The sequence below is a fragment of the Lissotriton helveticus genome, chromosome 2_1 (assembly GCF_964261635.1).
Source record: "Lissotriton helveticus chromosome 2_1, aLisHel1.1, whole genome shotgun sequence".
NCBI lineage: Eukaryota > Metazoa > Chordata > Amphibia > Caudata > Salamandridae > Lissotriton > Lissotriton helveticus.
The window spans coordinates 942860025-942887945 of NC_136059.1; the positions used below are offsets into that span (position 1 = coordinate 942860025).

Genomic DNA, 27921 nt, shown 5'->3' on the forward strand with positions numbered 1-27921 from the left:
CCATGCATGTGACCACGTCCTCTGTGGCAGTCAAGTTGGAGTCAGGCACTTTACAATACAGGCGGGCTTCTCAAATGAATCTTAGAGATGCGGAGCTAGCTGTGGGTGTGAGAGACTGGAAGCGACTCTCCCTCCAGGAATCGGATGCCTGCCAACCTTTCGCCTGCTCCTATCATGTCCGGAGAGGAGCCGCTTGGCTCAGGGTTGCAGTTATATTTCGTAGGTGAGGAATAGGCTCGAGCTGCACTAGTGCGGCTCACTGGGAGCAGCGAACGGGTGGTGAACAGTGCCGGCAGCCACAAGTCATCATGAAGACTGCATTCACAGGAACCTGGCCAGAGTGAGGGCTCATTAAAGTCATTCTCTCATCTGTATTTGATACAGGTGGACAAATACAGTACAGCAGCTGCCAAAGCACTTTAAGTGTCGGCATCATTGTTTTTAAATCGGAGCCACGTCTTCAGGCACATTCTGTGTAGCGTGCAGCTTCCTTTTAGTGTCAATGAGGGTGGCTAAAGGGAGAGGGACATACTTGGACAGCGGTTACCTGCCCTACTTCTTTATTTCTTTCCTTTCTGCTACTTTCCATGGTGGCGGTGCTATTGGCATCTTGTACTGTGTCTACCTGCCTTGCACTATAATGGTTTGTGGTCTCTCTGCCCACAACCCACGGTTCGGCACAGCCACACTACATATATGGTAGGGAGAAAGCCGAAAGCTGCACATGAGTGACAGCGACTCCGGTGCGTGCTAATGACCGAAAGCCAGCACTAGCTGAGATAGACAGTGCACAGCCTTGACTCAAATGCTGACCGCGGTGTAAGTGTAGCCTCCAAAAGAGTTTTTTTCCACATTTGGAAAATGATTAGGAAGCGCACCAATTCAATTCAATTCAAAAGTGCTTTATTCGAGTATTACTCATAAAAGGAGACATACAAACACATAATAAAATACAATTAAATTTCAAAGATCGAATATGACATAAGCACATTGAAGATAAAAGAAAAATACAATACATTTCAGCATACTTCATACAATCACAGGTGCAAAGTTCATATGATAAAAATCAGGTCAAAAAAACAATCCAATATCACTATTAAAAATCAGTAAAATTCATAAAATTATTCATCCGAAAAGACACCTCGCGTGGGAACAGAACAGAGCAGAGAATAGATAATCTAGCAGTCTCTGTTCAACTAAGCAGAGAGTAGTTACCCTACTAGCAATCTCTGCCTAATTACCCACGCCCACCCCAAGTACTTTGCAGTCGCTATTATAATCCAGGTTAGGGAGGTAGATTTTACAATGCGCAAGGCTACCATACTACTTTTAGTACCCAGATTTCTACACATAGGAGCCAACCAAACACGTCTGGGAGCGGAATATACATGACAGGAGAACAAGAAATGACCTAGCGTTTCCTTTCCTTCCCCACATACTGGGCAAGTAGCTGGACCTCCATCTCTCCACTTTGATGTTAAGTTGCGTAGAGGTAGAGAACCAGCCCTCATTTGGAAAAACAGTTTCCTATCCATGGGTTTCATTATAAAATCCCAGTACATTTCATACGTAGGAAACAGCTTGACTTCTAGGAAAGCAGTAGTCATAGACCCATGGTTAGTACTAAGCAAACTCCTGTTTTCAACCCGTTCCCAGAAAAGATTTTTTATGAATAACTTAGATGGGAAAGATGACCCGGCTGGGTCGGACCAGAGTTCGTTTAGTCCTAGTTCACATAATGCTGATTTTAGTGATTTAAACCAACTGATTTTGTTAAATCGGTCCGCTTTGATAACATCAGCAAACCCTTCTGCATAATGTGACAACTCAGGAGTGGTCCAGATTCTGCGCCAATATAATATCGGACGAAGTTTACACATTGCCGAGATTTCTTTCCTGCCAAGGTCATATCTGAGAGGCAAAAGGGGACTGCTCTGTGGGGTGCCTGTAAGTTTCCGAAGGAAGTTATTTTCCGATATCTGTAATTCCTGGAGATTCTCTTGCCCCCACAATTCAGCCCCATACAATGCTGACCCTATTGCCTTAGCCTCGTATATGATCAAGGGAGGTTTAATTGGTTTGGTCAATGATTTACTGTGCTCCTTAATGATGGTACCAGCCAATTGCTTGTGTCTTAATGTCTTAATACTGCAATGTTTAAATGTTGGTTCCATCTATTGTCATTGGAAATGTGAATCCCCAGGTAAGTAAAAGAATTTACTACTTCAAGGTAACGCCCACTCATGGATATTTTAGATTTAAAATTTCTATAAGGATTAAAAACCATGAGTTTTGTTTTAGCTGCGTTTACCTCCAAGCCGTGGTCACTACAAAACTTGTCAAAAATTACCAGTGCCTTTTGCAGGCCACTGGGGGAGTTCGATAAAATTAAGGTGTCGTCGGCGAACATTAAAATAGGAACTTTTATACCTGCGAGAGAAGGAGCATCCACATTCTGAGATTGCATACGGGAAACAATGCCGTTAATAAAAAGGGTAAATAGTGTTGGTGCCATTGAACAACCCTGTCGAACCCCACGCTCAACAGGGAAGTCGACAGTGTTATTTCCATAGCCACCCCACTGGATTTTAGCGTAAGTACCCTCGTGGAGTCTTATGATCAGGGTCAGCAGGGTCATTGGGACCCCCAGAGCTGCCAGCACCTCCCACAATTTTGCCCTAGGCACCAGGTCGAATGCAGCCCGTAGGTCAACGAATGCTGCGTAAAGGCTACCTCCACCCAGTACCACGGTCCTCCACTGGATCAATTGGAAACAGAAGACCTGGTCCACAGTGCTGGTTGCTCTACGAAACCCAGCCTGAAAAGGAGATAGAACATTCTGCTCCTCTGCCCAATCAAGCAAATTGTTAATAATTACGCGCCCTACAACCTTTTGAACAGTGTCAATGAAGCTGATAGGGCGGTAATTACAAGGTTGGGCACGATCTCCCTTTTTAAATACCGGAATAATGACAGCACCCCGCCAGGATACCGGGATTTCAGCACCCCTGGCAATGTGATTTAATAATAAGCAGATGTATTTGCTCCACCTATCGGTGTCGTTTAAGAAAACATCCGAGGGGACTCCGTCAATGCCCGGTGCTCGGCCACTGTGAACAGATTTCAGGGCAAACAGCACTTCACTCTGAGCAAAGGTGTCATCAGCTGCGAACAGATAAGTAGGGCAGGAACTGTTACCGAATTGGACCCTAGAAGAGTACTGTTCGCTAAAAAATTTGACCCATGCGTCATGGGAAACATTGTTATTGGGAGTTTCTGGAGACCTTTCATGACCCCATTTGACAATGTGCCAAAATAGTCTAGAGTGTTTGCGATCACTTGCACATTTCAACTTCTGCCAGTGGGCTTCGTCCCATTCTCTTTTTGCCCTAGCAATACAATTTTTATAGTGCTTCCTAGCAGATCGGATCTCGCCCAGGTTGTTGCTCTTAATGGCAACTCCTAGGTTGGATCTTGCCGCCCTACAGTCATGATTATACCATTTTGCAGCTTTATATGAACAGACCCTCTTATTATGTACAGGTTTTATGAAGTAACTTTTAACTTCATTAAAGAGAGCCGTGTGTGCTTTAGTTATGTCTTCATATCCCTGTGAGGTCCCAGCTACGCTCTCCAAGGCCGCAATGGCCTTGTCTGTCGCAGCACCTATTTTTTCGAGGACCTGCTGGTCTGTCCTAACACCTGACCACCTTAGCCTGCGCATATCGTTAGTTGGAACAATCGTCGGGAGCAAAGGTTGGTCACTAGGGGTTGGTGCTATTACTTTAAACGACCACCAATTGTGAGAGACACATAAGGGGTCATGGTCGCTTTCTGGCCTTGCTGTTACCACCATGTCACTAACAGATGACCATATAGATATGCTGCAGATGACATAATCAATGCAACTTTTGTTTCGCCCGTTGTTAAAAGTCATAGCAGGGACTCGATCTGACTTGGTTCGACCATTCAAGGCTCGGAGCCCGTACTCCAGGCACATTGCATTTAAGCCTAGTATGTCAGCCGTCCAGCGAGTTATCGGAGGAGTGTCTAGTGTGGGGATATCCCATAGCTTATCTTCCTCTACCCCAAGAAGGGAGTCACCAGTGATAAGAGGTTCAAAAGTGCGATTTAAATCGCCTGCAATTAAGATGTTTTTCCCTGCAGAGTGTATCTCTAGAAGATTGAAGAGACTCAAAAGAACCTCAGATTTACCTTTATTTCCGCCTCTAGCATAGATGTTATAAATATCTATAGAGAAGGGTAGATCACTAGTGAGTCTGATGAGCTGGATATCTTTTTGGTCAAGCTCCACACATTTTACAACAGTTTTTAAAGACTGCCTGATCCATATAGTAAGACCCCCCATCGGACGCCCTTTGGGGCCCTTAGAAGCCGGAACATGGAAATTTATGTACCCCAAAGCAAAAACAGGGTCACACGCCCAAGTCTCTTGAAAGATGCAAAGATCGTACTTGTTAATAAATCCAAACCAGTCAGCACATTCCAACTTGGAACATAGTCCAGCCACGTTCCAAGACAAAAGATTCCCCGTGTTAGTTATCATGACAGAGCTAGGGCTTGTAATAGTCTCATGCATCATCTTTCCACCAATATTATTACAATTAATATTTTCATTGGATGGGCCTGCTGGATCCTCAAAAGGGGACCCCTTAGTTCGATCTTTAGTTAAGTAGCTAGCCTCTCCGATAATGCTTTCATCACAGACAATCAATGGCATAGAGTTACAAATGGGTGGTTGTCAGTCACAAGCATTCAAGTTTGATAATGCAGAGAAACGATTTTCCAACCCCAAGCCCCAGTCCACCGAGGCAACATCCTTCCTCCCCCTCTTGGTCACAATGTTCCATTTGGTTCTCAAGATACTTGAATTCGGACCACTTCCCTTCCATGGGTAGAAGAAGTCCAGAGTCAGTGGAACTATTGAAGTTGATCTCCGCTGTGGTGGTAAAATGTTGGGCAAGATATTAGGCAAAACCCCAGGGTCCAAAAAATGAAGGACAACACACTCCCCCTTGAACTTTTTGACCCTGTCCCCAATCCACTGAACCCTTCTCGCATTTACGAGCTCTTCCGAGAGTTGCTGCTTTCCCCATGGAGAAATTACCATGTTGTTGGTCAGCCATGATAAAGATTTATTTATTAAGGAAGATGTTGTTTCATGTTCTCCTTGGGCCAAGGGAGGGACATTAGCAAGGACAAGAACCAATGGGGAAGCTTCAACTACAAGCTCAAAAGTCCCTTTCTCAGTGATTGGGTCAACTACAGCGGAAACTGGAATCAGAACATTAGGAGCATCACCAGGGAAGTTAATCTTGGGTGCCATTGGAAGATTTGATACAGGGTTAGGGATAAATCCACTATTAACTACAGTGGCTGGTTTGCTCAAAGTAGACTCAATCCTAGAAAAAACAATTTCCGGGAGTTTACCTACTTCGCCCAAGGTTTTTTCTAGTAAACCTTCTAATCGGTTAACCTCAGAGGTTAACTTATCTATTTTACTGACCAGAGGTTTAACTGCACCTTTAATTTTTGTTTCCATCAATGACAGTAGTTTGTTAAATTGGGCATTTGAAAGTGTAACGTAAGCCTCACTAGACAGATCAGCCTCCTCTTCCTCTGAAGATTTGCTCGGGAAGTTTGCTACTTTATTTTTGGCTGACCTTAAGCCCTCCCGTTTTGTCGTAGCCTTTTGGTTTTCCCCATTAATCCTTGGGACTAAAATGGGTGCTACCGGGGAGATAGGGGACTCATTACTAGTGGATATCTCTATCAAAGCTTCATGAACACTAATGTCTTCAATACCAGCGACAATACCACTAGGCTGGATAATGATAGTATCAGGAAGAGAATCAAGTGTTTCACCATTTGAACTACTATTTGTCTGGAACGCAAAAGGATCATCTGACTCAATATCAATGAGGGGAGATTGGGTAGGTGAATCTATTCCCAAGGAAGATCTCCTGTCACTATTGATTCTTTCTACAACATGTACAAGATAGTTGTCAATAGTGTTATTAGGAGTCGCTTGCTTTTTCGGAGGCATAATTCTCCTAGCACACAGATACAATTGGATGCACAAAATAATAAACGCCAAAATGAGCTACAAACTGTAACTAAGTATATATCACATAGAACGAAGTAACCGGGCCCAACCCAACCTTGGCCAACCTCGGACGGCCTCAGACGGCCCGCCCTTTGTCCGGGCTTCGTCCGGCGCGTCCCACGCGCGTCCCGCGATGCGGGAGGAGTGTCGCGATTTTAAATGCCTCCTAGCGCCTTGTGGGCATGCGCAGAATAGAGGCTCCTGGGAGATGTAGTCTCCGTTCCCCCTCTCGGCGGCCGCGCCTGATCCCAAATGGCGGCGGCAGCGGGGGAAACGGCAGCGGGAGTCACAGGCAGCAGTCAGGGCACAAGACAAGGTGAGCAACACCAAAACGCCAAGGTCTGTAGGTAATTATGGCAACCCGCTCAGCCGGAGGAGTGTCGCGATTTTAAATGCCTCCTAGCGCCTTGTGGGCATGCGCAGAATAGAGGCTCCTGGGAGATGTAGTCTCCGTTCCCCCTCTCGTCGGCCGCGCCTGATCCCAAATGGCGGCGGCAGCGGGGGAAACGGCAGCGGGAGTCACAGGCAGCAGTCAGGGCACAAGACAAGGTGAGCAACACCAAAACGCCAAGGTCTGTAGGTAATTATGGCAACCCCTGCATTCACAGGAACCTGGCCAGAGTGAGGGCTCATTAAAGTCATTCTCTCATCTGTATTTGATACAGGTGGACAAATACAGTACAGCAGCTGCCAAAGCACTTTAAGTGTCGGCATCATTGTTTTTAAATCGGAGCCACGTCTTCAGGCACATTCTGTGTAGCGTGCAGCTTCCTTTTAGTGTCAATGAGGGTGGCTAAAGGGAGAGGGACATACTTGGACAGCGGTTACCTGCCCTACTTCTTTATTTCTTTCCTTTCTGCTACTTTCCATGGTGGCGGTGCTATTGGCATCTTGTACTGTGTCTACCTGCCTTGCACTATAATGGTTTGTGGTCTCTCTGCCCACAACCCACGGTTCGGCACAGCCACACTACATATATGGTAGGGAGAAAGCCGAAAGCTGCACATGAGTGACAGCGACTCCGGTGCGTGCTAATGACCGAAAGCCAGCACTAGCTGAGATAGACAGTGCACAGCCTTGACTCAAATGCTGACCGCGGTGTAAGTGTAGCCTCCAAAAGAGTTTTTTTCCACATTTGGAAAATGATTAGGAAGCGCACCAGTAAACTCTACTCCACTGGCAGTCGGCAACGTTTTTTTGCCGAACTCCGTGCTCCAAGTGGAGCGTGGAGCAGCAAAACTCGGTAAACTCTGCAGGCGAAGGGGAGCCCACCGCTTAATCCTAGTGTTGTGTCGGGTTTAGAAATATGTTACTCTAAGCCACCTAAAACGTTGGACAAAACCTTGCTCTCTACCACAACACACGTCTGACAAAGATTGTATTGCTTAAAAACAATCTTTCAAATTGCATCAGACTGCCACCCACCTTTAAGTTGACCCCTTACAGACATTTCAAATCATGCTATCACTGAGCATTTACCCACAAATTAAACTTTGTTATGAAAAGAAGATATATTTCCTGTCTCAGTCCATGACAAAAACAGAGCCACTGGGGGGATCTCCTCTTTCTTGCACCTCAGAATCTACAGGAATTGTCCTGCCAAGCCTAATGGATTTTACAAGCAGCTAAAAATAAAAGTGAAGAAACTCAACCAGGAGCTGACCTTCAAATGGTGTTAATAAAGATCTTCAATGAATAAAAGTAGCAAAAGAGTCACAGAAATGATCCCAATATTTCATTTTAGAAATGATGATGAAAGCAGCGTGGAAGAAACACTTTTTATATCGTTATTCACCAGGCCTTTAATGAGTTATAACTTATATCAAAAGATAATTCTTAAGAGAGAGACTCAAGACTTGTTTGAGACTGCACTACAAACACATTTAATACAATAGAGAAATGTAACCTCTTTTGGTCAAATATGCTCTACAAAAGGGTTTTAAAACTTAACGGGGATGCATCCCTCAGCCATATTTTGCACACATTTCCTTTTTTAATTCAAAATGCGTTATTTATTTGTCTAAAGTAGCAAAGAAAAGCATGCACAAGCATCACAACACAAAGGATAATACTAATATCTGGAGAACATGACAGCAAAGCCATTATACAGCACAGATGCAAAGCAAGTTGGTAACTATACTGACTGAGGGAAAACTGCAATTGGCTGCATGTATACTTTAAAAGAATAAAGCTTTGTATGTAGCTGTTGATGGGTGATATCAAGGATATTCTTGTTGACTGACTGTTTGAAAAACAGGAGAAAGTCATTAACGGTAGCAATGAGAGCTGACACGGAGAAATAGGAAAGATGTTAATTTAGATATGATAATTGTCACACATGTTAATACTTTATAGGCAGGCCACGATGGCGGCTGTGTCCTGCTGAGGCTCCGCGATCGGGCTAGCATCCTGCCCATTTCCTAAGATCGCCGGGAGCCTCAGCCCGCACATTTTGCTCCACTGAGACTTACCTACTGTGGGCGACCTCTGAAGACACTACGGGGGCTGCGGACGAGCGCTGATCACCGTCCCGTCCCTCATCGGAACCGGAGCCGGGCGCCGAGTATCTAAAATGGCGGGCGCGGCTCCCTCTACCAGCGGTGGGCACCACTGAGGGACTATCCTCGAGGCGACAGCATTTGGCAGAGAGGACGACTGGCGACCCCAGAACTTCACCGCAGGGCACAGAGACCGACTCACGAGTCCTTGCACCACGCCAACTGAACTCTTGTGGTGACAGCCAGGTACGCAAGATGGCGGCCGTCGTCCCGACGATCCACTAACCCGGCGCTCCTGCATGACTGGGAGCCCACCCCAGCACTGATCGGCCCACTACCTCTGACTGACGGACGCCGGTGGGGGTACCACCTGTATGCCGCTGGGTCCTTCAGGCGACCTCGATCCCATCGGAAGGCGGTGAGTGACGACCCCCCTACCCCCCCCCCCTTCTCCTCCTGTGACCCTCGGTGCCGGAGACCCGGCGGCATCCTACCCCATCTGGGGCCCGCCGAGGGGTCGCGGACGGCGCCGGCCCTTGGTCAGGGGGGGGGGGGGGAAGCTCAGAACGCTTCTGCCGCATTGCGTGACCCAGTGGACCCGAGTGCCTGACTTTAAGATGGCGCCCGCAGAGGCCGAGACGCCGTGATCGACGCGGACTTCACCCTGCAAGTGCGGTGCTCCACTGACCCCAGGACGTTCACACGCCATACCGGAGTCGCTCATCAACCCCCTCCTCCCTCCCGGGCCCTGGTCACCTGCTCGTCGACCCCCGGGGTCGCCTGAGGGGGTGGGATCGGACCTCGCTGCCAAGCACCCTGTCCCCGGAGAAACCTGGACAGTGGGAGCAGTCACCATTTGCTGTGCATCTCCTGACACCTGGGCTGTCACCCCCTCGCTACCGCGCATTACCCTAGCAGAGGTTCCCTGGAAAGAGGGAACGCAGTGACCGCCCCGAGACCGGGAGAGGCTAGGGGCCCGACTTACCCTGAGCTACTGCCCACCCAGATATACTGAGGAGAGGTGGTTTACGGATTGCGGAACGCGCGGAGGGCAAGCCCCCCCCCCATCTCTAACTGCACTCATGGGGAAGACAAGACCCACGCAGACAATGACTATCCCCGAGACGGCCCCCGAGAGGATGCCCCAAACGAGAACATGGACGCAAGCCAACGCGTCGCAAACCGACCCCACACTCTCGGCAAAATTGGACCAAGTATTGGCGGCAATCGAATTATCCCGCCTATCAATGGAGGAGAGACTGGGCGTCCTGACGACGGACATCAATCTAATCCGCGTCGACCACCGCAAATTGGCGGACAGAGTGAAAGACGGAGAACGGATTGTGACCGAGCTGCAACCTGCGATGAAAACACAGGAGGCGGAACTGAAGGAAGTCCTGCACCGCGTGGCGGCCCTCGATGAACGCACGGTGGACCTGGAAGGGCGCTCGAGACGCTGTAACATCCGCGTACTGGGCTTGCCGGAAGGCATTGAGAACTCGGACCCTCTTACGTACATGGAGCTCTGGACCAAATCTTTCACACCGGAGGCGGAAAGGTCGGCCTTTTTTTCCATTGAAAGAGCACATAGGGTCCCAGCCCGGGCGCCCAAGCCGGGCCTCCCTCCACGCCCCATGTTGGCTAAATTCTTACATTTCCGGGACCGCGATGCGGTGCTTCGTGCGGCCCGGACGGCGGGCCCCCTACAAGTGGAAGACCAACACGTTATGGTGTTCCCGGACTATGCCCGAGAGATCCAACACCAGCGTTCCACCTACCTCGACGTCAAGAGGCGCCTCCGCGCAAATGACCTTCAATACTCTCTGCTGTTCCCGGCCCGCCTAAAAGTACTGCACAAGGGGAAAGCCCTCTTTTTCAACACGGCGGAGGAAGCACAGGAATGGACTGAGTTCCACTGCCCAATAATCCCTAATCCTGGACCCCAGAGAGCACGCAACAACGACTTCAGACGCTCCAGGAGACGAGGTGCGAGCCGCACTCGAGCAGGCCGCCCCAAAAGCCAAGCATCATCCCCTACGGGCTCACCCGATCTTACGCAAATCATGCAAGAACGACGAGAGGCCTTGAGAGCGGTGACTGGACTACACACGTCACCCATGGTGTCGGATTTGGAGGGTCATCCACACCTGTTCACCCCAGAGAAAGACCGGGACAGCGACGGAACAATGTCGGGAATTGGACCGATCTCCTCCCCCCTTGTTATGATACAAACCTCGGACGCTACCCTGGCCACTCAACCTGGCACCTCTTCATGATGAAAGAACTTTCCACTGTTATATCCTTTTCATGGTGACCTATTGTGTTGCGCGACGTCTAGGAGCCTAGACTGTTTTGTTTAATAATTGTGAGCGCTTGCGAGCGATAGACGCTTATCCTACCAGAGCCCGACCCGCGCACAGGCCCAGCAGCGACACACGCTGCCACCCCCGCAGATACCCGTTGTATTTTTCCCCTAGTGGGACATTTGTTTGGATATGCCACCTCCGGTGAAATATCCTCAGTATTGGGACTGTTTCCCACCCAAAGTTCTGTTTACGGTTAATTCCCTGAGTCCCTCCCCCATGATTGTGGAAGCATGGCGCATTAGAAATACTCGAGACACATACACACTGGCGGCCGACGGGGGATTCAAGGGGGTCCCTCTCCCACTCATGTCACCGTATGAATGGCAGACTCACGGTCAGACATTAATATCCTCACACTGAATGTGCGAGGCCTGCACACGCCCAGCAAACGCTACACTGTCTACTCATACATTAAGCGTATGTCAGCCAATGTTGCGTTCCTGCAAGAGACGCATATGAACGCCACTGAACTCTCTCGCCTGCAGCTCAAATGGCGAGGGACCTTCTGTGCCACACACTATTCAGCGTTTGCGCGCGGCGCGTTAATTTGGGTTAGGCCAGGTACTCCCTTCCGAGAGCTCCGACGGGTGATAGATAGAGAGGGCAGGTATGCGCTCCTAGAGGGAATACTTGATGGACAGGGTATACTCCTTGGCAGCATTTACGCCCCCAATATAGATCAGGATAAATTCTGGGATCACCTCACGGGCGTTCTGGCCCAGTTCACTGCAGTCCCGTGGGTATTGGGAGGTGACTATAACTGCACGCTGGACCCCACCCTGGGCCGCTCACATTCACGGCATCGTCGGTACTGGTTGAATGGGATGCGTTTAAGGTGGTGGCGCGAGGGGAATGCATCAAGCAGGTGGTGGGAGTGCGTCGCACCTTGGAACGGGCGCTCCAAACCTCGGAACAATCTCTGGCCGCGCTTACTAAACGGCTTGACGACTCGGAGGAACACGCTGTACTCATGGCCAAGACGAAGACGGAGTATCAGACTGCCTGCGCTGACCTCCGCAGATACAATTTTAGGGCTTACGCCTCTAGGGTTCATAAGGACAGAGACAAGACTGGAACGCTACTAGCCTGGATGGCGAAACAGGACACCGAAATCAAGCCGATCACGGATATTATCAACCCGGATGGTGTATTGGTACGCTCGCAGGCCGAGATCCTCCTAGCGTTCCAGCGCCACTACACGCAAGTGTACGGGACCCCGACCCAATCCTCCCCATTCTCTGTGGACCGCTTTTTGGACCCATTGACGCTGCCCAAAATCTCGGACATAGACAAGCGCGCCCTCGACGCCAGGATAAAACCCTCTGACATTACCCAGGCAATTCGCGCCATGTCCCGGAATAAAGCGCCGGGACTGGACGGTTTCCCGCTGGAATACTACTCGACTTTCTCGCCTCTAATAGTCCCCCATTTATCACAGGTGCTCGAGACGTCTCTTCATCTAGGGAGATTACCCCAGTCACTGCGGGAATCCGTGATTGTCACCTTTCCCAAACCCTACAGAGACCCACTCCACATGGGGTCGTATCGCCCCATCACGCTCCTGTCGGCCGACTGTAAAATCCTGGGGAAAATTCTGGCTGACCGTTATGCGCAGATCATACGCCCGCTGGTCCACCCAGACCAATGCGGCTTTGTTCCGGGAAGGAACACCTCCCAGAACCTCCGCCGAATCTTCCACGTTCAAGACCAGATACGTGACAGATTTCCCCGCGCCGCCTGCCTCATTATGGACCTGGAGAAGGCGTTTGACACCCTCACCTGGCCCTATCTCTTCTCGATCTTGCAACGCCTGAATATCGGCCCAACACTCATGGCGTACACACGCCTCTTGTATACCGACTTGACCACGCGGGTACGTATCGGGAAACGCATATCACCGGCGTTCGCAGTTCGGCGAGGTACGCGACAAGGGTGCCCCCTGTCGCCTCTCTTATTTGCGCTAGCACTGGCGGTTCGGCTCCGTCGGGAAGGGATGGAATGGGGCATTCCACTTGCAGACAGTACGCATTGCGTATCCATATACGCGGATGATCTTCTCATTTACGTCCGAGACATCGAAACGGACATGACCCCTATAGGAACGGCGCTAGCGGACTTCGCAGAGGCCTCGGGACTACAGGTGAACTGGGACAAGTCCACAGTTTACCCCTTACACCCGAACCTACCCCCCCGGGAGGTCGGGCTCGGAGCGCACACCCTCTCATGGTCCGCTTGTATCATTCCCCAGCTGACCTTTTCGAGGGGAATCACCGTAAGGCACTTGCCAGTCTACGCCCGGCGGTCGCTTTTTGGAATAAGCTCCCACTGGCCCCGATAGGAAGAATAGCTCTAGCCAAAATGATTATGCTTCCCCGACTCCTTTACCACTTCACGAATTTGCCGGTAATACCGCCCAGATCCTTCTTCCGCGATGTAGACTCCCTCCTAGGGACCCTTATCTGGGGCGAGGGCCGCCATAGGGTCGCCCTGAAAACCCTTCAACTTCCTACGACACTGGGAGGGCTCGGAGCTCCGTCCTTCGAGTCATACTTCCTCGCGGCACAACTCCAATGGCTGTCATACTGGACGGCGGATCGTTACCCTCAGGAGACTGTCACCTCGACGGGCAGAATCGCAACCCCGGAACTCACCCGTCTTCTTCTCCCGGGAACCAAGCCACGACGTACGTACCCCCTCCAGGTGGCGATAGCGCGCCGGTGCATGATGCGGATCCACCGATTGTCCCCTAATAGGCCTCCGTATTCCCCGTTGTTACCATTGATAGGCAGCCCCAGGCAAGACTCCTACTTTACGGCGCCATTCTTCACCGAATGGTCGCACTGCGGCATCACGGATCTGAAATCGTTATTTGAGGAAGGCCACTTAAAATCACTTGACCGCTTGACCGCTGAATACGGTCTCCCCCCGGGCCAATTCCTCAGGTATCGACAGCTGATTGCCGGATACCGACCCCATTTTAACCTCTACACTGGCGAGCCAGACACGCATCCAGTAATACACGCTGTCCTGCGTATGGGGGTGGGACGCCACTTAGTTACCTGGCTGTATAAATCCATTCGGGAACTTTCACAAGCACCTCTGACAACCTTGCGGGCTACATGGGAGGAGGACATAGGTCGCGCACTACATGACTCGGAATGGACTAAAGCGCTCGAGGCCCCTAAACGCGTCTCTAGGAATGCCCGCTTCAAGAACATCCAATACTATATCCTCCACAGGGCGTACCTCACCCCAGCGCGCTTACAGAAGTTCTATCCCTCCACACCATTCTTATGCCCCAGATGCTGCTCCCCTGCCGCAGACTTTCGCCACATGTTCTGGAGCTGTCCAGACCTTCACTCCTTTTGGCAAGCGGTACACAACACGCTGTCTGACCTGACGGGTCTTACTACACTATCCACCTGGGAATCCAGTGCATTAGGTATCCTCCATGTCCCTAAGCAAGCCCCAGTGCATAGGCGCTTCGTGTCCTTAGCGCTCCTGCTGGCGAATAGATGCATAGCCATGCGCTGGCGATCCCCGGAAGGTCCCCCTATAGCAGCATGGACGGGGGCGGTCAGTAAATGGGCGGCGGCGGAGGAAGATGCTCTTAGAGAGGAAGAAGCCAGGGGCGCGCGAAAATTTCCCATTTCCATGGAATGGGCCATGCTTCTCTACAGTTTTCGACAATCCACGCGAATGGGTGACCCCCCTACTCCTTCTCCCCCCCCGACCCGAGAAGACCGTTTACGCCTGGCTGTTGTTCCCCTCCCTGAGGCAGGTTCCGGATACCCCCTGCATCCTGATTGACTTCCCACCCTCCTGGAATGCGAGCTGAATAGCCCCTTGGGCTCGTTTCCCCCCGCACCCCCCCCCCGACGCCCACCGCCGATATTTCCACCGCACTAGCGCCTACACGCTTCCCCCCCCACGGTTTTGTCCCCCCCCGTTTTCTGGTATCACCATTACATGGACTATACAGGCCCCGCTCCACCGCCCTTTGAGACGGGACATTATACTCCTGTTAACATGCACTGTCCTCCTTGCTCTACAAGTTCATGGTCTTCTGACCCACACACATGGTTGCATGGTATGTACTGATTTTTGGAGGGAATGGATATTTGTACCAGTTGTTTAAACGAAAAACACGTTGCACGCATGGCTGAATGTTGAGGCCACGTCAGCGGCTTATTCACGATGTACCGTATACTTTGATGCAACAATAAAACAAATAAAAAAATAAAAAAAAATGTTAATACTTTATAATAAGGGAACAGTTCATAAATTTGAGGATTAAATATGTTCTAAGTTACATATACCTCATTTAATGGAACAAATAACAGGTTACCTGATGTCTACCTGAAGTAATGTCTGTGTGGCTGTCAGACAAGAAGAGAAGTTACAAAATTAAATTACGCAGTTCAGTGCTTAATACCACGTTTAATCAATTAATGTGTACTTGAGCTCTGTATGTCACAGTTGGAATGTATTTTGCTTGCATAAAATGCAATATTGGAATGATGATTGGGGTCCCTGCTGCTTTTCTTTTGCAACTAGAGAAGGTTTAAAGAATAATGCACTGCTTTCAGTTTTAGAGAATCCATCTGTGTTTTAAGGCTAGCCGTCTTATCAATTTGAATTCCCAAATATGAAGGTAGAATACCCGGATATCATTAGGAAGGCCATCTACCAAATGTTAATACTTCTGATGTATTCAAATTATTAAGTAAGGGACTAATATAAAGTTGTGTGGAGAGGATACTCCGCCATAAAAGAGGTGGATGCCCCATCCACCTTATTGCAATTGCATTACAGACTTTGGCACTTGTAATATGGCGTACAGGATATAAGAAAAGTTTTGATTGAATATTCCATGCGTCAAACTCTAAATAAGGCCATAAGTCATTTGGCTTGATTATATATCAGTAAATCACTCAAAGATCATTGGAGATCAATCACCTTCTGGTCAAAAAGGACAATATCACCTGAAAATAACATGTTCTGTATAGAATCACAACTTATACATGGAGGAGAATCCTAAAAATATTAGGGGAAACGTCAGATCTGTTTATTAATGTAGCATAATTCCTGGTCTTCACGGCTAACTCTTACCCTCAAGACCTAGGTTGTTTGGCAGACCAACAAGTAGTTCCACAAGGCTTCCATTATTTGGGAGTATATCTTACTCCGGATGCTAAAACAGCATGAGAAGGGAGCATCCAACCGTTGATGGACAAGCAGGCATCTGGCATTAAAACATGGTCGATGATCCTGATGTTGCTTCTGGGTAGATCCGCCAACATAAACATTTTAAAGGGGTGGGTCGAATTTGCGTAATCGCGTTACGCAAATCTCCGCAAAAGGGTAAAAAATCTCCGCGAACACGCAGAAATTCCGCGAACATGCGAATTGCTTGTTCGCGATGCTTTTTTACTGTTCGGAATCGCTGTTTGCGTGCTCGGGGGGAAATATCTTGTGAACACGCATTTTGAGATCGCGAACAAGCAAAAAATTTCGCGAAGTCGCGGAATGCAGAAGTTAGGGCAATTTCGCGTTCTCCACGGAATGCGAAATTACCCAAATGCCGCAAATTCCTCGATCGGAACGGAATTTACCGCCCAGGCCTAATTGCTATCTAAGGGCCCGATTCACAGAATGAACTTAAGACTAAATCCTAAACTTACTACTATTTGGTATTCACAGAATGCACTTACTACTTTCGGGATTCACAGAGTGAACTTACTACTTTCGGGATTCACAGAATAAACTTACTACTTTCGGTATTCACAGAATGGATTTAAGACTACTAACTCTAAGTCCGAAATCGGGGAGTAAATTCCGGCCCGGAGGCGGAGCTTCCGGCTTGGGGGCGGAGCTTGCGGCCCGGGGGCGGAGCTTGCGGCCCGGGGGCGGAGCTTGCGGCCCGGAGGCGGAGCTTGCGGCCCAGAGTCGGAGCTTGCGGCCCAGAGTTGGAGATTTCAGCATGGCAAAAAACCCCACCTCCAAGCCGGAAGCTCTGCCTCCGGGCCGGAAGCTCCGCCTCCGGGCCGGAAGCTCCGCCTCCGGGCCGCAAGCTCCTCCCCCAAGCCGGAAGCTCCGCCTCCGGGCCGGAATTTACTCCCCGATTTCGGACTTAGAGTTAGTAGTCTTAAATCTATTCTGTGAATACCGAAAGTAGTAAGTTTATTCTGTGAATCCCGAAAGTAGTAAGTTCACTCTGTAAATCCTGAAAGTAGTAAGTGCATTCTGTGAATACCAAATAGTAGTAAGTTTAGGATTTAGTCTTAAGTTCATTCTGTGAATCGGGCCCTAAGTTTTTGTACCTGCTACAGAACAACTCTTATGATGACCCACACTCCCTCTTCCGCAAGACAAATTCAGTGCTACGCAGTTTGTTCTGGAATGTGTCCTTTCGCACATTGCCTTAACTAAATGTTTCAAATCCACTTTTGATGGCAGAATAGCAGGAGCAGATAGTGAAATATATAATAGGGCATCCCTCTTAATAATTGTCAATGAACTGTTGTCCGAATCCCAGGGAAATCCTGAATATGCCTTGGAAAAATGGGCACAAAAAGGTACACCGACTCATCGGTTGCTCTACAGGGGAAGAGTACATCCTCCACTCCTGCCACCAAGATATGGAGATCTACCCTACAATGCATGCAATGGCACAAAAAGCTGAGAACATACACCCAGCTATGGGTGGGCACTTTCCCGGGGCTGGGGGCTGTACTGGAGGGATTTTATTAATGGGATGCCAGTGGTATTTCAACTCTGGATGACATGATGGGGGGTACAGTCCTTAAGGCTTATTACACCCGATAAAAAGAATTTGAACTGCACCACAGTCAGTTCTTATGTAACTTACAATTTAGGTAAGCTGTGGACCCTTACATCTCAGACTTAGAGTACCGCTCTGAATTTGATACACTCGGGGCAAGGATGCTCAAGGCCAAATTGGAAGATCATAAAGTGACACAGGTATACCGCACAATAATTTATCACACAGCAGAATCCTTTGATGCCCACCACTCAGCCTGGGAACTGTTTCAGGGCGTCCTCTCAGATGATGAATGGACGGAGGCCAGGGCCGATATGAGACACTCAGCAATTTCAGCCAGGCTTCGCCTAGTGCAATTGAAATATTGTTATAATTTATAAAGCGCAGTGAATGCCCAGAGGTGTCTTGGCACTAGCATATGCAAGAAAAGCAACAAAAAAGGGAAATAGAAAGCAGGAGGCAATCATTTAAGCAATGCTAAACTAGTATTATAGAGCACAAAGCCAAGATTTCAGGTGTTTCCTAAGCATGTCACGTTAGATTGTTTTTTTAACAGGATGGGCAGTTTATTCCAGAGTGTACATGCTTAAAAGACCAAACCTCTGCCTCCCCAAGAAATGTTATTGCATTTGGGGATAGTCACTATTCTGGATGCCACAGAATGAAGGACCATTTTGGGCATATACCAGGAGAAGGACTTCCTCAGGTACTCCGGACCAGTGTTTTGCAGAGATTGATGGTCAGAGCGCTTCAAAAGCAACACTTTTTCTGATCGGCAGCCAGTGGAGCTCAATTAGCTTGTGAGAAACCAATATGAAACAAGATACTGATTAACAAAAATGCGTACAGGATGGCAATGCCAAATTGCGAATGCACATCTACCTACAAGGTTATCCGGATAATAGTGTATTGCATGGAAAAGTGTAATGTGGTGCTCTCAAGGCAATAATCCTCGTGCCACCTAGGAGGAGACATGTAGATACACAGATGCCTGTGTCCTCCCCCTGGAGCATACTGTTATGTAGCACTCTTGTACTGTCACTGTTCCATTTTCTTGCCGGCAGGAGTTACGGTGAGATGTCTTTCCAATAGTAGGAGATATATAGGTCTTGGACCATCTACAAATCGTGTCCCGGTGTACTCTTATCGGGTATACGTCTTACCGTGATGCACACACAATAAAGGCTTCCACATGCTTTGCCAATAGATGGTGATAATTTTGTGAACACATGTGGTCACAAGACATCTATAATACAAGATTTGCTGTAAGCATTTACATATGGAGCCAAGTACTTGATAGAACTACCGGCTTATGATTTCCAGACCCGAAGGTTTTTCTTCCATAGGACGAAACTCGTGTTGGCTGCCAGTTTTTTGTATCACATTGAGAAGAAGCAAATCAGAAAATAAAAAGAAAGGAAAACTTGGAATGGGCTACTTCTGATTACTGCTATGGTCATTGACCCATATGCTTTTTGGACTGCTTTTTGTGTGCCTTGGCCTCTGTGTATCTACATGACACAAGATACTCTCAAAAGAAGATGAGCAGGAGCATTTTGTATGATTTGTAATCTATTTAAAAAGCTTTGCTGAATACCCAAATAAAGGTCATAGCAATAATCCAACATGGAATGTTACAGCGCTGTGACTATTGTTTTCTGCAGATTAAAATAAATGAAAAGAAAAAATGTCTTTAATATTCTTAAAAGACAAAAACAGGTGAAAGAAAGCTTATTGTTCTGATCTGAGAAGGTGAGATTAAAGTCTAAGAGCACTCCTAAGTTCTGAACATTTAGAACAGGAGGAGGAAGGGTACCCAAGTGTTGTGGTCAGCCAGCAGAATCCCAAAAAGAAACATACAAACCAAAAAGGAGAACCTCAGTTTTTTCAGAGTTTAATTTAAGGGAATTATGTCTCCCCCATCAGCCCACGTCACTCATACAACTATTGAAGCGTCACAAGACATCCTCCACATCACTAGAAATGGACACCACAATATGGGTGTCATCAGAGTAAGAAATGGTTGGAAAAACTGAAAGAACAAATCAATCTTGCTAAAGGCACCACAATCACATTAAACAATGCGGGTCTCAATGAAGACAATACCTCCTCAGAGTTTACCTCACAAGTTATACATTGCTGAAGATGAGTGCAGTGGACACCCATGCCTGCCTCCACTGTTCAACAGTCAAGGTCTTTCGTCTCCATACTATCTGGAGCTGTTCTAGACTAGTTTCATATTGGGCACAGGTGCTCTTCTGGATGAGCTCAGTACTGGGATGGATCATTCCTGTGGATTAAAAGTTGGTCCTCCTACATATCAACTCTGATCTTGAGGACAGTCGGTACCAGCTAACATAACTTTGGTTGGGACTGACAGTGTCAAAATGAGAAGTCATTCGCCACTGGAAAGAAGAGGTAGAGGTATGCGAGGCCGGGATGAGGTGGACAGCGACAGCATCTACTTGGAGCAACTGGAGGGAACCGAGGCGAAGATGGCAACAATCAATGAGGGAATCTCAAGACCGCCTGCATCATCAGAAGGCCGGCAGAAGGAGTCCCTATGCCTGGACATTGCCCTAAAGCACCCAGGGTGAGGTGAGACAGAAGAGGCGGACGTAACTCTGTGAAAGAGTTACAGCTTCTGGCACGTGGCCCAGAAGGGTTCGCCCCCCATTGGCGTCTGGTGTGCTGCGTGCGCCTGCTTGGTGGGCGTATGGCTTCTCTGCCTGAGATGCGCCATAAAGGAACTCCCTGTGACCTAGGTTTAGAACATTGGACACTATCACTGCTACCTGCCTATTTAGGACTGCACTTAGGGGTGACCCTCACAACTGAAGAGAGAGGTCAAGAAGAGGCAAGGCAGGGTGCATGGAGGACACGCTTACAGCGGCTGACGGTGTGAAGTACTCATATTTCTTTATGTATAGCGGCAAGAGGTACAATTGATATCAAGGGTGTTTTACCTATACATTTACATCAGTGAAAGAAAGATAGGTGTTATAAGTGGTGACTGGTTCTATGGTCGTAATGGGACAGATATTCATGGTCTCATACTTCTATTTTTCCCGAGGGTGACATCCAACCATCGAGAGAGCACATTGAAGAAGACCCCCAAGAGGAAACCACTGCAAAGCAGTAGAGCCAGGCAGAGGACTCGAGTATTTAGTTATCTACCTTCAGACATTCAGTAATAAACTACATATCTCTCAGCTGATTAGTGCAGGCTCGTGTCTCTAGTCCTGTAACAGTGGTGTCAGAAGTGGGATCTCCAATTCCCTACAGGACAAGAGTATGGCCAGCCGGTGACATTAAACGAGATGATTAAACAGCCAGCGGAGAGGCAGCAGCACCTCCAACGTGCCGTAGTGGGACGGGCTAAAGCTGCAAAGAAGGATCCAGAAATCCTACAGGAAGCCCTCCAATCCCAAACAGGAGTCATGGCTAGCAATCAGGTGATCCAGGACACAGCTATACAGAAGCTGACCGACACCATTGTCAGCACCAAGGTACACCCAAACGTGCCCAGTTTGGTGTTACAGAAATACTAGCCAGTAGAAGATTCAGATTTTTTCTTCACAAACTTTAAGAGGGTCACCACCAAGGTAGCATGGCCCCCAGAACGCTGGGGTCAATACGTCTCATCCATATTGTCCGATGAGCTGCAAAAAGCTTTTCAACCCGCAAATCCTGCTGGCATGACAACCTATCAGGACATAAAGAGGGTAATCCTAGAACGTCTGGGTTACGATAATTAGTACTATCGCATACAATTCTGGAAAGAAAAGCAGAATCTCCAGGAAAATTCCAGGGCGTTGTTTTATCGGGTGCAAGCCATGGGGAATCGCAGGCTGAAAACTGCCTCTGCCACGATGGAAGAAATCTTAGGCAAGGTCTTCTTAGAACAGTTTTTGATGCCCTCCCCAATCCCACTCGTGCATGGGTAAGACAACATCCTAACATTACAGTGGCCAGTGCAATAGAACTGGCTTGTGCCTTCCACAGGGCTCCCAACTTCAGAATCATTCAACCACAAACCCTGACCCCTGTCTCCCACAGCTGGAGGTTTTTTGCTCCAATAGCCACTCCTAGCCCCCACCAGAAAACAGATACCAACCTTGCCCTCAAAACAGGGAAGTAAAACAGTGGCCACAATGATATTAGTGTGCAGAATGGGGACATGTAGCCTGGAACAGTCTCCAGAAGGCATCACAGCCCTAATCCATAAAGGCGGGGTATTCAAGGGGATGGGTTTTGTGGGCTGGGGATAATCCGGACAGATACCAAATGACCACCCAGGTAAACCAGGTGCCTACAAAAGACCTGGTTGACTTAGGGCGTCAACACTCTTGTCAGCCGGGTAAAAGTAAAATCCCATCAGTGGAAACCGTGATCATAACCTATGTCCACGGAGACAGCAAGCTGTACCCGGTCGCTATAGTTGAGATACACTGGAAGGGAAAGAAGGAGACCATACAGGTAGGAGCGATCCCTCAGTTAGTCGAGGAGATGATTCTGGGTACCAACTATATTGAATTTCCTCCCCTTTTGGCCACTGCGGTAAAGCAGAAAAGTAACCAAGAGTAGCTCGAGGAGGATCTATATCTGACTGAGGAGTTGACTGGCGGTAGGTACAAAACAAAACTGTCAAGCTGAGATAAACGCAGCCGCAATAGATGTTATGTACTGGTTGGTGAGTCTAATGTACCTCCTCTATCCTCTTCTACAGATGGGGAGTGGGCAACCAACACAGCTTCAGAGCAGCTCAGAAAGATGACTCCAATTTAGAATATACTTGGGATCAGACCATTGTCGGAAGAAGACTCACAGGTAGGACCCTATTTCTGAGTATCTAAGAGTTTATTGTATCGAAGGGTAAGGAAAGCCAATGAGACAGTTCCCCAATTGCTGTTTCCTCTCCCCTTTGGGGAACAGGTGTTGCACCTAGGCCATGGACAGGCTGTTGGATGACACTATGAGAAAACCAAGGAGTATCTCCTCAGATGGTTATATTACGGATATTAGACGGTTATGTGCCACTTGCGAGAGATGCCAAATGGTTAACCCGCCTCACATCCCAAAGGCACAGCTACAGTCATTGCCTATCATTGAGGTTCCCTTCTCTACAGTCGGAATGGGCTTAGTGGGACCATTGGTTAAATCCACCACATGGCTACCAGTACATTTTTGTACTGACTGACTACACTACAAGGTACCCAGAAGCAATGCCTTTAACCAGTATGACAACTACCGCTTTTCCCACCCCCTCAGTTTTATACAAGTTTGGGGTCCTACCCTTTAGCCTGCATGGGGCTCCAGCCACATTCCAACTCTTGGTGGACTTAATTTTATGGTCACACCATGGCTATGCCACAGCATAGCTACATGACATTGTTATTTATAGTCAGACCTGGGAACAACACATTCACCACCTGGAGGCAGTGCTTGAAAACTTGAGAAATGCTAGTTTGACGGCTAACCCCGAGAAATGCACCCTCACTACTAATTCGGTCCAGTATCTGGATTATAGATTTCGGCAAACAGGTTACTCTGTCACAACAGTTGTTTAAACCAAGCTTTATATTAAGCTTCATCTAGATGGTTGCCGAGGAGCATGTCATATCAAATGCAATGGGCAGAATGTCTCCCATTCATTCAGTAGGAAGCAAATTATTGTGGTACAATGTATTATTTATTCCCCATTTGGTCCCCAAATAGCTGCTTGATATCATAACGGGTGGATATATTCTTTTTTTAAAAGATATTTTTATTAGTTTAAAAAATCTGATAATCATAAGCAGTTGTAATCATATATTTCAGCCTCGTTACACAAAGTGCCGGAATACATTACGATTAACAGTGATTAACAGTGATTCAGTCATGCACGTCCATAGAATGTGTTACACGGACACATGTTATGATAACCTTGACGGCTCAGCACTCACTGTACAGACTGGGGGCACGATGTATGTCTGGAGATGTCGAAAAACAAACCCTTTCTCATGTATAGACCTTCGTGAAAGCCAGCTTTGCAAAAACAGCTAAGCAGTATTGTGTGCAAAAAGCAGCAAAAGGTAAAATGGTGTTTATACTTCTAATAAGCCATGCTAACATGCACGCAAAAAGAGGCCCATAAACCATACTACACCCTCCCTTGTTCGGGGAACACACAGCAATGTGGGCAAACTCCATAGAACGCAGAGTTCAAGTTTGAATGAGACAGAACCAAGTTCAGAAATTTTGCCAAACATGAAATTAGGGAATGGAATTTCGAATTCAAACAACCAAGTCAGTGAAACAATCACACGTGGCCATGATGTGAATAAAGACCTCAAACATGTAAGGAAAAAACAAAACATTAAAAGGAAACATATTCACGAGTTCAGTACATGTCTATGAAGCAGAAAAAAAAAATCCATACTTTAGTCCAACAACGTGTAAGCACCATATGTTGCAACTGCCTCCAATAGGAAGTCGTTGTTATCATCCATGAACATTTCAGCCATCCAAGTAAGTAAAGGGAAAGAACATACATGTTCCTCGATTTGCCTGAGCCTCAAGCACCATCAGAGGACAACTAGGGATTATTTCAAGATAACTGCGTGCCAGAAAGTAATTGGCCACAGTCCAAATGTTCCAATTACCTAGAACCCCATGTGCCGCTGCGCAGGCCATAAACCCGGTACCAGAACAATCTATTTCATGAGCAACTAAGGGACTCATTAGTATATTAAAATCCAGGTCAGGAGACATCGTGTTGCAGAGACACAAATCCAGGGCCCATTCAAATCCACAATCCAGGCAATGGAAAACAGGCTGCACGCAAGTGAAGAATGAGAACCGGAAAGATAAACCATACGCCACACTTAAGAGTCGCCAGAGGTAGCAATCCATAGTATTCTAGCATCCGGTTATGAAGGTGGAGCAGCCGGGACAGATTGTTTTGGGGCACAGACTGTGCATCCATTTTGTATTAAACAAAATAACAGCAGTATGCCAGCGCCTAAAGCCAGGAGCAAGGGGAAACCGCCAAAGACACTCGAAAATATCCAATGAAAAAATGCAGGGATCACACCGAATATAGTCTGAAATGAGGTCACAAGGCCAGAGCATACTACTTAAAAAAATGTGCCAGGCCAGTAGTCGACGAGGCATTTAAGATTGTGTGAATCAAAGCACCGAAATGCAGGGGCAGGTCCATGTTTAATAAGGCATTTACCTCAGTATGAGTATTTGTAACGTGAATGACGAATGTCTCATGCGCAGATGTAAGGGGGACTTCCTTCTGGGACAACAGAGCTCTTATTCGACTCATCTTGTTGAACTCTGCTTTCAAGGTCGGAATCGAGGGCCAGATGGAAACATCGAGCCTGCCATGCGGAGGAGGCACCAACACATTCTTGCAGCAAGTTACACGCTGGGAAACTGAAACGACATAAGCGATCCCCGCATGCATCCCACAACACTCTTCATTATTTAATAATAAATAACTACCGTTTGCAAGCAATGTAAATGTCGGTGTAATGGCTGGAACTAGAGTACCTTTCAGAACACAGGCTAAGTTTGGTGCAAGCACATTACAAGAGCTGTGTAATTGAAGATTTTGGCATGTTAAAGAATGATCTGGTGGTGTTGTGCAATCTTCTCCATTCAAAAAAACTACCTTTCCCTCCCTCAAACACCTATATGTGAATAGGAGATTCCAGACTTCATGAAGATAAGCTCCACCCAGGGGCTCAAACCTGCCTATGGCATAATATTTCATGCAAGACTCAAATTTGAAAAGGGAAAAAGGTAGAGTTATTTACCCATGGATCAGCCAAACTGCCGTATTGGATTCCGCTACTGAAAAGGGTAAAGGTTCTAACTTTTCAATATGCAACAGTGAAAACGTGGCATCCTTCATTCACATATATTGCTGTTTAACAGTCAAATTGAAAGGCAGAAATAATAAACCGGTGTTCATGTAATCCCATGGAAGTGGACCATTCTTTAACGTTTGCAGGGTCCAGGCAAACTGCATAACAGAACGCAATTGATTTGCCCGTGGTACAGTACGGCAACATCTTCTTGTACACTATCAACTACAGATGACACAATATTATCTAGAGTGTAAATTCGGGAAGAAAGGGTGTTAATGCTATTATCTACAACAGCAAGCACTTTCTCTAAATTGGCCTGATCAATAGCTCAAGCCTAGAAACAGCTTCAATTTGTGAGAGTTTCAAGACCTCATTGTAAGCAGCATATATCCATCTTTTCGATCTGCCTGCTGCAGGACCTTTCACAAAATCATTTAAATCAACAGTGTCAGTGAGTTTTGACAAATGTAGCTTAACAGCCGCTAAGGATGAATGTCTGAGCCAACTCTGGCACAATTTGCCTACAGAATAGGTGGTGACTGAATGTTGAGTCTGAAAACGGGGATCAACTCTAACCTCTGTATAGCCAGGGGTCAGAGCCAGAAAACTGCGCTGGCAGGAATCTGCACTTTTTGCCATAGCAACCAGCCTTCGGGATTAATGCTGGAAACATTAAAAGAGGAATTTCTAAACAGAGCTTGTAAGTCACTCAGGGAAGTACAGGTATAATTATCCCAATAGGGAAACTCACCCAAATCTGGAAATGAAGAAGCATTTACATTTTTAGAAGTAGCCATTCCAAAGCAGGTGGTTTGTGAAATAATGTCATTCAGAAATAACATATGGTTTGGGATGAGACATGCACGATGCAAAGCTTCAGTGCCTTGCCAACTTTTAGAACCCGAAAAACAGATTTAAGATCAATAGTATCTCTCCACAGTTCATAGCCCCCAACAGCCAACTGGTCAATAAAGGACTTCGAATACAGTAATTTTGTGTGGGTAAGTTTAACCTTGGAAAAGGACTTTTCAGTCAACTTAAAATAAACCGCATTAGGGTTTGATCGAACAAAATCAGTAAAATAGGAAAACATTTTCAAAAACGTTTTCGAGCTGCTTCCACTGGTGTGGGACAGTGTTACCACTGTGTGTAATTAACCACATTTAGAATTGAATTAGTTTTATGCAAAAAGTGATTGCCAAAATGCTGGTAACAGTACAAATCCCCATAATTGGCAGATTCCAAATATAAATCTTCAGCATTGAAAGCAGCATAATATTTCAAATCAGTAAATAAAGACTCTACAGCTTTAACGTCCCAATCATCAGAGTGAATATTTTGTTCAACCATATCCCCCATAGAAACACGGAGTACATTGGGAACATTTTTAACCTCTGTGGGACCAGGTATCAGGAACTTTACAGCATCCCATACAGTCTCATCTAAAACAGGCCAAGCAGATATATTCACAAATGTCTGGTCCCTCTTCATGATGTGCGAAGAGGAGTGGGGAGCCACAGTTCCATCAATCACTTGAATTGAAGTTCTTTCCTCAAAATAGTGTCCATTGAAAAAACAAAAATAATATACCACAAATCCTATGGACATGAACAAAAAAATTGCAATCAGCACCAGCCAAATGTAAATCCAAGGAGGAATCAAAAAATGTTTTTTAAACCATGTAGCAAAAATCTAAACTTTTGAAGGGGACTTAGATGTGGAAGAGCCAGTGTCAAATGAAAAACAAGAGTGAGTAGCCACACGGGTCTCCTAATCAGGCATAGGCAAGTCAGTGGGGTAAGTATATTCAGTGTCATTAAGAGGATCACTAGCAGGTTGATTCAATAAAGGATTCGTAAGTGGACTCATTTCAACGGCAACATCAGGCCCAACAACAGGATCCGGGGCCAAACCAGAGTGTCACACCATTGCTGTCACGAAACCGCAGGCGTCATACTATAGAGAACCGGCCACCCTGTGTGGTTTGACACTGTTAATTGAAATGTACCTGTTTCCCTTTCGCCCAGGAAGAGGAGGTAAAATGACTGTTCTTGTACCCTGCACACCAAGCACCGCAACTGGAGTTCAATAGGAAGGACCAAATTCTTTTTTGTTGTGGATCTTTTCTCGGACCAGTTCTCCAACTTGGGGAAGCCACCCGACTACCGGAATTTGCAACGTAGCTTCAGACGTGGAGGGCAAGTGTTCCTTTGCAAGACAGTCTCTGGTCTTTTGTAGGTTCTGCAAAACATTAGAATGTCCATCTACGTCAAAGGATGCGGCT

The 27921-nt window shown here is 47.2% G+C and overlaps 1 protein-coding gene across 1 annotated transcript in view; it reads right to left on the bottom strand.

Annotated features, from left to right (window-relative positions):
* ERCC6L2 (ERCC excision repair 6 like 2) overlaps positions 1-27921 on the bottom strand; it is a 1215137-nt gene that overhangs the window by 541524 nt on the left and 645692 nt on the right. The gene's annotated exons all lie outside the window — the stretch shown is intronic.